Genomic DNA, 11128 nt, shown 5'->3' with positions numbered 1-11128 from the left:
CCATGTAAAAAATTTACATATATGGTGAGTAACATAGAAAAAATTAAATTTCTATATAGAATGAATTTTATTCATATTTATTTTAGGAAAAAAAATCTAAAAAATTGAAATATAATACTTATTAATTTTTTTTTTTAATAATTTAATGATTATATAAATCTTGAATTATTTACTAAATTTTTTGAATATATATATATATATATACCATGTACCTTTATTTTTAAACCCTTAAAAATAATTAAAATGATTGTGAGATAAACATGTGATAAATAAGGATATAATTTTATTATGTTGATTCATAATTTTATATTGTTTATGAAAGTCTTCTACGAGTAGAGATCAATGTTGGATCATTTCGAATCATTTCAAGATCGGTCATTTGTGTGGGAACATATTTAATTTATGTATTGTGGATTTAGATTAAGTCATTAGGAAAATAGTTTGTTATTTGCATAGTTTATATATATATATATATATATATATATATATATATGAATTTAAATTATATTAAATTGTAAATATTGTTTCTCTCTTTACATTATAATTTTATTTATATTTTAATAAATAAAATAATATATATTTTTAATTATTTTCAAATATATATTTTTCAATTTTATATATATATATATATATATATATATATATAAAGTTATTTAAATTTTCAAAATAAATATTATTATATAAGTTGTGTGTGTTAAAAATGATGAAAAGTAACAAAATATTATTAAATAAATTAGTATATTACTTCAAAATGTGATAGAAGGAAACAACCCTCGAGAGTTTTAACTATTTAGATGCAAGAAAATGCCCAAAAGGAAATGACTAATAGAAAACTCAACACTCAAGTGCAGCAATGGCAACAAGAATCAGATTCACTTTAATTTGAGCTTGAGATATCATGTGTGCAATCCCCTGTTGTCAACACTTTTCAAAAAACTTATTGTCCACAAAATCCTAACTTTTGACCTCTTTAATGTACTCATATAGAGCCACGAAGTTGGCCTATCATAAGGAGTTGAAAACTCTTAAGTTGTATAGAAGTTTACTGTTGTGAATCTGACTTTGATCATCATGTGAACATTTTAAGGCTTTTTTATGTGGAGAGCAATCTGGTTACAAATTTGTGGTAGAATAAATGACTTTCATAAAAAATGGCTAGATCTCTTGTAAATACTTGGGCAAAGAGCCATGACATTGTGCTGGAAATACATCCTAATGAACAACCAAACATTGTATAACAACAAAACACATTAACAATTTTGCTCTAACAGAAATAGGAAACAATTTCCTCTAAGTAGGAAGAAAATGGTGACAATTAGCAGGTGACGAGTGGCAGTGTATCATATTGCATATTTCTATTTGTATCTCTTAAGTCAAAGGAAACAAATTGTGATTAATCACTCCATCAATTGATACATTGCAAACAACCAACTATAGAGATAAATTTCCAATGCTACCCCCATGTCCAACATTGGCCTCTAATAGGTGAAGATAGAAAGTTGATGCATGGTAGCATTACTAACAAGTGACTAAGAGTCATTATGTTATCTTCAAGGAATCTTTCAATGTTTAGCTAAAACCCTCATACCATCTTGAATGTTCTAGCAAGGAAGAAACCATCATTAGTGCACTTGTAAATTCTTTGTTGTGTTTTCTTGAACAATTGGAATGCCTCCAAACATTCTTCTACTACAAATAATTTATTATTATTGATTATACTCCAACGGTCCCATTAAATCATTATAAATGATTAAATTATTGACAACACTTAAATGACTTCTATGTGCCTTGAATTTCTCATAGAGAAGGAATTTTTCTAATAGATCTACTACCATATATGTTTTATGCATTTCTCATAGAAAAGGGATTTTTTGCCAATAAATCTACTACAAGTTTTTTTTTGCGTTTTGTGTTACAAAAGGCCAAATAGATGTTAGAGAAAATTAAAAGATACCATTCTAATAAATCCTTAATAACCTTGAAACAAATTTCTGGGCAGGAAAACCTATATTTAATACAGGAAAAAACCTTAAATTTGTTGAAAATTGATCAGGAAAAAAAGAAGAAGGAAAACCTGAATTTGAAACCAGAAAACCCTAAAATTGTTGCAAAATTGACTTAGGCAAAAAAACTAAAAAGATGATTTCTCGCTCTGTTATGTTAAGGTTTTGCTTAAGAAACTTCTGAAATTAGTGTCCTTGATTCAATGGTGGCATTTCCCCTACCATCTGACCAACTCTGTCAACTCCCTATGGATGAATAGTCAAGAAACATATTATATGAACCAAGCAAAAGTCTAAGACATATCTAGCCTACTGTGAAATCTAAACAAAAATTATTTTTGCATAAACTTGCAACTAAGCATGGTCTGAAATATCTCCTTGCAACTTGGCTCAGGAATGCATCACGCTGCTTCAACCAGATCATGTCCATGGAAATCCTCTCTGTCAAACTCTCCTTTCTGCAAAATGTCCTTTGGCACATAGCTTTGTTTTGAATGAAAATTTTCTTAGAGAGGGAAAGTAAATTTGTTCTGTTTCTGAAGTTTACCAGCATTCAACTTGCAAGTTGTTTGTTGTTATGCAACTACTCCAGTAATTTTTTCCAAACAATTGAAACATAAAATCATCTCCCATGTATGTTAGGGACATTTCATATTTTTGCCTCTACTAATTTGTCCTCCGTTACTTTCTTATCGCCTCCTATCTGTTGCTTCATTTTGTTCCTCTACTGTCATGTCACTACTTGCCTTACCTTCCTTGGCTTACTCAGAACCAATAAGCTCAGCTTCATATATAAGATTGGCTCTAGGTGGTACATTTGGAAAAGAGGAATTCCCTTCTTCCACATAACTTAATTGTCAGTCCACATGAAGCAAGGCACGTTCAACAACTTTCATGCTAGCCACACCAATGGCAAAGCCACTCAATTCTTTTTCTCACTACCCAAAACCAATTCAAATGGTTGTTGTTCTTGCCAGCATGTCAATTTTGTGAAGGCTTGGTCCCATTCTCAGCCTTGATGTTTTGTTTCATAATGAAGAACTTCCCTTTCAGAATTAATAGACACAAATGAATAGGCTAAGTAGGATGTCCTTGTATTAATTGTCCCCTGGATCTAAATTTCTGGTAATTCCTTTCTAGTTGCAAAACAAAAAACTCAGTACCAGCATTCACTTGGAATTTCTTCAATCACAATCATCACATATTAGCTCACTCATCAAAACCACAAGCTTTGAAGAGCTAGACAAGTCAGTGGCACAAGATGGTAGGCCAGATAGATAGGCAGGATGGATAAATAGATGATCGGCAAAGGGACAACCACTACCAACACTAGGAGGCTGGGAGGTCATGCCTGGTAGCCCTGTAGGCCCACTACAGCCAGTGGTAACCTATATTGCTCCAGTAAGCTTCCTTGCTCCCTAACCAAATGATGGACAACCTCTAATGCAATAGTGAGGTTGAGAGTCATGTCATTTGTACTTGATGAAGGAAGATCACATTGTTGACTAGCCAACAACCTATAAACTTTGTCAAATTCAAACTTTTTCTACAACTTCTCTAATAATTCCTAAATTTGCTCAATTACCCGCCAGGGATTCTTTGCAATAGCAGCCACATAGGCTGCATAAATCAACCTTTCCATACTCCCTTAACAAGTCATATAATGTAAATAAATGATGACCTAATGTTGCCACTATAAATCTCAAAATATTTAATCAAGAGGTACATACAAATAATGAAGATATTTGGATCTTGGCTTGCTTATAAGAGAGCAGTAAATATGTTGATCATGTAATGCTATAATTGAATTTGCATTGTTTCCCTGAGTAAAGCTAAATAGGATGTTAACCGACCAATATTAAACATTTTCTCTAAATTTAAACATGAAATCAAATAATTAACCAATAGTTCTAATCATATCATCTCAGGGATGTGGAGTGATTTGCACTCACAAGACCGAGAACAGAAAGAAGAAAAAGTGTAAAATTCAAAAAGAGGAAAAAGTATAAAACTTAGTAGAAGGCATCCAACATACATTACCAAACTGTGGAAAGAAAAATCCCCACCATTTAGTAATCTAGATCAATGAATTCCCTTACGAGATGCCCACATATGCATATTGATGCCCATATGCACTGACATCACAATTGAAGAACGTCGTTAACATACTGACATATTCCCCCACTATTAATCAAATCAACTTGAGAGTGGATTGATATAAAGACGAAATAGAACGTGCTCCTCAAACCAAAAAGTAAACAACCAACATATATGTTCAGCCCCACAAATATATATATTAAGGCTTTTGAACATGCTTTGAACATTAAATGTGTTTGTGCTTGAAAGTCATTTATTAAATTCGATACAAAAGTAGAGAAAAAAATAAGTTCTGATGAATAAGTTCAAAAAAACAAAATGGTTTTTAACCTATTTAATATTTGATTTTTCCTTTATTCCTACCGTAGAGTTGGACTTGCAAGCTAGCCTATTTTCTTTTTTATTATCATTATCTCAAAATTAACTACATATATCCCAATGCACTTAGCCATAGAGCTAATGTAGCCTTGTGAACCTTCAAATAAAAGGGTTCAACTAATGCACCATTTGTTTCTATCCTCAAAATTCCCAAAATATAATATGAAACTAAATTCTAAGAATATTGAAATGAAATGTGTCTCTTGGTCAATCATAATCAGACATCCATCTAGAACACTAGACTGGACGAATCAGATTCTGAAGTCTCTGATTCCTTGATTAGAGACCCATTTGAGTTGTCATCATCACTTCCTCTTGGTCCTTGAATGCTGCCATTTCCAAGAGAAGATGACAATGATATTTTTGTTTCTATTTCTTCCTTTGCAGCTACAATCTTGTCATGAACCTCCTCTACTAGAGTTGATTGGATAGGTTTTCATTGTAACCTAACCACTTTGAGAACCTCCCCCCTGTTTTTGTTGATGTTGTTGTTCGTCAATTGAAGGGGTACTATCCTCCACAAAGGGTTCATACTTACCTTCTATGAATCCCTTACTATTGAAACGACTCATAAAACTATAGGACACCTTATGTTTTCCTCCGAGGGAACCTGTCACTTTGGACTTTGCTACAGACAACTTACCCTCCAAATATTTGCTCTTAAGTTCTTTCTTCACAAATGGAGTGAACTGACTGTCCAATGATCATGCGGCTACTAACCACGCCACCATTATAACCAACAAGATTCCCCCAAGGTAGGGAGTGGAGTTGGCAAGTGAACCAAAGGTTAAAATCATAAATTGTTGAATCAGTTCACCTCCTGACATTCCCAAGGGATTGCAGACCACATCTATTGAAACATTTCCTTTTACATATAAAAGAACGAGAATAAGATCACATACAATGATAAATGTTATAACTTGAAACAATTTGCTCATCTCAAAAACAATCTACGAAGTTAACAAATTCAAAATCCCAGAAAGAGGAATAGTTTGGCATTATTCCTTAGGATAAGACCTATATCATTACTTGACTATACTCTTATAAAATCCAAATATGAAAATGAAAATAGAACATATAGAGGCCTTGAGAGTTAAATTGTAGAGGAAACATACCTTAGTGTCTTCATCCTAAGGAATGTAAGCCATATCTTTGCCAATTTACCCAATATGGGAGTGAGTGGTTCACTGCATAGAATGAGACCAAAGAAAGCTACTCTTGTTGCCAACAACACAGTAGGCGTAATGGTAGCGACTACTCCCCAACCATATTTGTGGAATATAACTCTGCTTAGCAACATCATGGTGAAGGTAGTAATTCCTGTCAATGTGGAGAAATCCCCCATGAATGCGGAATATTCATTTGGACTTGGAAACTGCTAGATACACAAATTATCTTAGTCTCATTGGCAAAACAAACTTCCTCGAATAAAACCACATTCAATCTTGCTTCAAAATTTTCATAGCTAAGGTTGATTTCTCCGGCTACGAAACCAATGTTTGGAGATAGATACTTATGATGAAATATATCATCATTAGTTATTTCTGCTATCCTTAAAACAAATGTATAAAGAAATGGAAAAGCACATGAAGGAACTACAAATTCTTTAGATGTTTTGCACTCGATTATTCCCAGTTGAGAAGCACGATCCAATTAAGGCACTAGTGTTCAAATACCTTGTCTGATTGGGCCTCCTCAAGTGAGTTGTATGACAACAATGAAAACGAAATTAGGAATAGTCTTTGTGCCCTTAACATTGTTAGACGATTATAACAACTTTGTATGTGTGTGTGTGTCTAGGTGGAGAGATATGCCAGAAGGAATGGATATTTGTACTTGTTTGAGCAAGTACTGGTAAAAATTATATAACATATTTAAATAGTAAACATTTTGGGTCTCATGCCAAGGATGTGTAGATGATGCCTGTGTAGGTCTCCTGATATAGAGCATCCAGTTAGATGAGACACTTGTTGTTATGCATATATGGCAGTTTAACAACAATTCTTATGCAGAATAACCTAAAATTTACAATATAATACATATGCCTTCAGTTTTGACTTCTAGGTGACTTCAACAAGGTTGACGCTAATACCGTATGCAACCACCAAAATGGCAAGGTATCTTACATATCTTGAAGTCAATAGGAACTTAAAAATCTACAACATTCCCATCTTTGGTTTCTCCTGTAAACGTTACAAGAGATCAAGTTTAAGAACCCATCAAAACTTGTGTACTTAACAGAACACGTTTGAAAAAGTTCAAGGAATTAGCATATAGATATACCATTTTCTTACTAACTTCTCCCTTGGGAAGTGTAGGATCATCCATTACATATTTATTTACCCACTAGTAGATTGCACACATGAGAAGCCCCAATGCCACCACTATGCTCATCGTTGCCCTCAAGGACATTGCCAAACCATCCACGACAGGCCCCAGATTCTTACACATGTTGGAGAAATACTTAACAGTTCGCCTTGAAAAAACCAAGGCTACATTGGCTCCAAGGTCAAACAGAGGGTAGAACTTCTTTGTTGCATCCACTGTTGTAATCTGCAATCAGTGCAAACAACTCATCCCTTGGTACAACTTGTATCCATTTTCTTTTTCAAAATAGGCTTATTTTAGATATAAATCCAAATGACCTTTCATATCCATCAATAGAAGTGAGTTGCAATTACCACAATGCAACTCAATCTATAGACCATAATATATTTTCAGATTATCTTCTTATTGTACATGACTCTGACAACTTACATCATCTTCTATAGTGAATCTATCCATAAAAAAACTCATTCCATTTTTTTAGAATAAATTCCTTCAATTTTTTTAACAAAAGCCTACTAGTAGTTGCATTGGAATACTACTTCTTTGCAAAGAACATAAAATAAGCCTAATTTGCACCACTCTGCATTACAAGCTAAGATGCATACATTATTACAGTCATATATTCTGCTAAATCATGATATGTCTATATTTTTTGAATTAATTCTAGTCTTCCTTGCCATGTTATTGGTCTTTAAGTGGATCTATGTAAGAAAGACAGAAGTAAATCTACTAGATAAGATAGTAATACATATTACTAGAAAATATATACCATATTTGACTTGCACAGTGCATACAACAGGTCAGCGTACCTCGAAAAAAAAAAATTAGACAGAGGATAAAGGGTTAATGTTGCTTGAGATACATACATGGTTGGCGAATCCCCAAAACAACACCGATACCACCATGTTGCCCCAAAGGTCTAGCATGACATAGAATAAATAAAAATACCATATCCAAAGAATGGAAATGGGACCTAGAAAGAAAGGCCCTAGAAATATTAGCAAGGAATCTTCCAATGTTGTGGGATGGATGAGATTATTTAGTGGGTAAATTACGAAAGAAAATCCCCTTGTTGACGGTGTTGGACCCACCAACATTCAGGGGATCTCCCTGGTATGAAGTCGCAACTAGACCTCAGACAGTTTGGTGTAGGAGTCCCATCCAGTATGATGGCCCAGTTTCCATTGTCTTAAAGGTTTGTATTAACTTTTGCTTATCAAAACATGAGAGTGGTTTTCTTTGTCTTCGAATAGCGAGGTTCACGTTCTTGGTGAGTGCTTAGTGTTACTTGTGTCATGGTTATTTCATTGCGGAGGGAGAGGGTGAGAGTGAGTCTCAAGTCGAAAGGGAATAGTCCCAACTTTGTTAGAGACACACAACACAACAGGACATGCGCAACTTCCGACAGAGTAGTCCACTCGGATGCAGCAGTAACAAACACACAGTGAAGGGATAACATGTACAACACCCAGTGGAATAGTCCACACGAGTGCGACAGTCATTATAACAAGTATATGAGAATGGTTATGTCGAGTGTCCAATGGAATAGTCCACACAGGAAAGACAACATGAACAACTTATATAACACATTTTCGAAAGCATATGTATTAGAACAACTGAAATAGTTCAGCTGTCTTAATGCAAGTTAAAGCAACATGTAGTACAAGTGTCCAAAGAATATTCTTACAAACGAATACAATACATGTGTGAAAACATGCTGGCATTGTTATGTGGAATTTTGCATCTACAGATAAACACAACTTCCCTAAGTGGGTATCTACACTTAGAACAACAGATTTAAAGAGTTTAACCTTTTCCTATAGAAGATAAATAAGACAAGGGACCTACTTATTATCTTTCACTTCCCTTTGTCTCCTTTGAATAGCTCTTGTTGCTCCTTCTCGAATTGAGTCCGCTCGATAAGTACATGTAATTATAAATAGAGGAAAAAAACAAATCAAAGCAAGATATCTATCTACTATAATCAAATGGAATCGAAATCATTTACACATATAATCATCATACATAAAGACAAGAATATGGGAAAAGGTGTAAACAACTTTATTAAGTAGAAGGAAGAGTTACAACCAAAGAAGTCTGATTCCATGTCACTCATCCAGCTTGAGTTCCATCCCTCATCACACCAAAAGCACAACACTCTGGCAACATAACAATACTTGCTTACAATATCAAACCTCAAACCAACAGTATCTCTTTATAAATTCTCAAAGTCCAACCGTTGATCACTATGTTGAGTGCTCAATTTATAGGAAAATGGAGGTGGTTTGTCATAAATTGGGCATTGAATGGATTTCCAATTTGGGAGTTAGTTTCCATGGAGGAAGGGATGAGAGGATAGGAGGTTATTTGATTCATTCCCTATCCAATTTCGAGCTCATAGGAGAGGATAAGAGGTGGGAATCTTCTAGAATGGTCTAGAATGTAGGAATATTCCCAAAACCCTATGAAGATTTCGCTCAATCTCGCCCAACGCAGGTCAAAGTGGGCCTAGGTGCTTTGCAGAGCAGGCTTGAATGGGCCTAAGTGCTCTGCAGCGCATTTACCCCTAACCAAGGCTGTGCTGGTCCCTCAAGGAGTCATTTCAGGATGTCTTCAGGCCAGGAAACTCTCAAGAATGATGGCATTCAATGTGATGACTTGTCTAGGGAATGTAGAAATTGAATTAGGGTTTGATGAGCCCTAAAAGTACTGATCTGAATGATGGGAGTGATGTGCCCAAATAGACCTGTAATAGTTGCCCCCTAAAGCATGAAGTCGAAAATGATAATGTCGAGTGATATGCTTTACGATGTGATGAGGAGGTTCTGAAGCGGATGGTGACCTACATCAATTACAATACATAATATCATGATATTTTGGATTTTTCATGAATCGTTGAGGGAAGGCATACCCATGCTCAGCATATAAACTTTCATTACATGTACATAGATAGTTTTCTATAGATACAGACCCCTGATGGGATGACCATCATTGTAAAGCCATTGTACAAATGATTTAGTACTCTCCTAAAATCGTAGCCCGGATGGATGAAACTAGATCTAGGGTCTTCTATCTCATTCAATCATTCACTCAAGTACGATTCTAACCATGTGAATATATGATCTGAAGTCGAACATGGGAAGACACCATCTGATTACTAGCCATTGATGTAAGTCGTTAACAGATGCGAGAGAAATCACTGATAATGATAATGATCCTCAAGGTATTGTAGTAAATTCTGCATGGTGTGAATGGATGTTTTGATGTTGAACACCATACAAATTCTTTCGGTCGAAGGCCAGTGATGTCAACCTGTCACCGGAAGCGAGAAACTTGCCATTGATGTATGCAAGCCTCAAGGTACTAGAAGGGTGTTTCTAAGTCAACTTCTTGGATAATGTGCTAATGTCGACAAGAAGTGACTCATCGCAGGAGGGCCTTGATGTATCCCACATCAACGACACAAAACAAGTGTCATGATTTTTGGAGACGAAATGTGACTAACGACACAAGGTTTAGGAATGGTGGTCATGAAAATGAAGGTTTATGAGTATTGCAAAGGATGAATTTAACTGAGTGACTTCTCTTGAACGTGTCGACGACACTGAATGAATTGGCATCATTGACCCAAAATCAAAGTAATGGATGGTATGATAGACCATAGGTATGATAACCATCAAGCATATAACCCAACCCAAGTAATCACAGAGATGAAGTGAAAGTGTCATGTTCAAGAGCGACCTTCTACCATAAAGTGGTTTACCCCTTTTCCCATTTTCCCCAGTCATTGTTAACCAGTACCTCTTTATTTTTTATCAAGATTGAGGAGGATAACATATGCTTGTGGTATAATTCCACCCTTCGGGTGAATCCATCACTATGTGATGTTTTAACGAGTCTAATGAAGGTGAAATTCTGTCTTATCATGATAGACAAGTTTGTCGTTATTTGATGTTTTAATGAGTTTAACGGCAAAAAGAAAACTCCACAAATTCTTTTTCGTAGATTTGTCTCTCAAGTCCAAAAAAGCGTAAAATAATATGAGAGAGAACCTATTGACCATGTTCGATCAACGTATTCCTTTTTCGTAAATAATATATCTCAGTCCGGAAAAGGGTTAAACTTTTACTCAGTAGATGTCATTTCCAATCCATTAACGAGCTGAAAAGGACAAGCGCTCGGAAATCTTTTCATATTATGAGAGTTTGAAAAGAGCTTAAAGAGGACTCCAAGGGGGTTCCTTTTCGATGTTTTATAGAGCTCGAAAAAAAGATAAAAGTATGCTTTGTGGTCAAAGTACAATTCAAGATCGTGCACGTCAA

At 34.9% G+C, this 11128-nt stretch overlaps 1 pseudogene; it reads right to left on the bottom strand.

The window, feature by feature from the left end:
• Positions 1-4924: 4924 nt before the first annotated feature.
• The window catches only part of LOC149167750 (ADP,ATP carrier protein 1, chloroplastic-like), a 52127-nt pseudogene continuing 45923 nt past the window's right edge, over positions 4925-11128 (bottom strand).

Source organism: Pinus tabuliformis, chromosome 5_1, assembly GCF_031772625.1.
Source record: "Pinus tabuliformis cultivar Carrire ecotype Pingquan chromosome 5_1, CPIR1, whole genome shotgun sequence".
Taxonomy (NCBI): domain Eukaryota; kingdom Viridiplantae; phylum Streptophyta; class Pinopsida; order Pinales; family Pinaceae; genus Pinus; species Pinus tabuliformis.
Note: the sequence above shows the minus strand (reverse complement) of the source record. Positions and strands in the feature narration are given on the sequence as shown.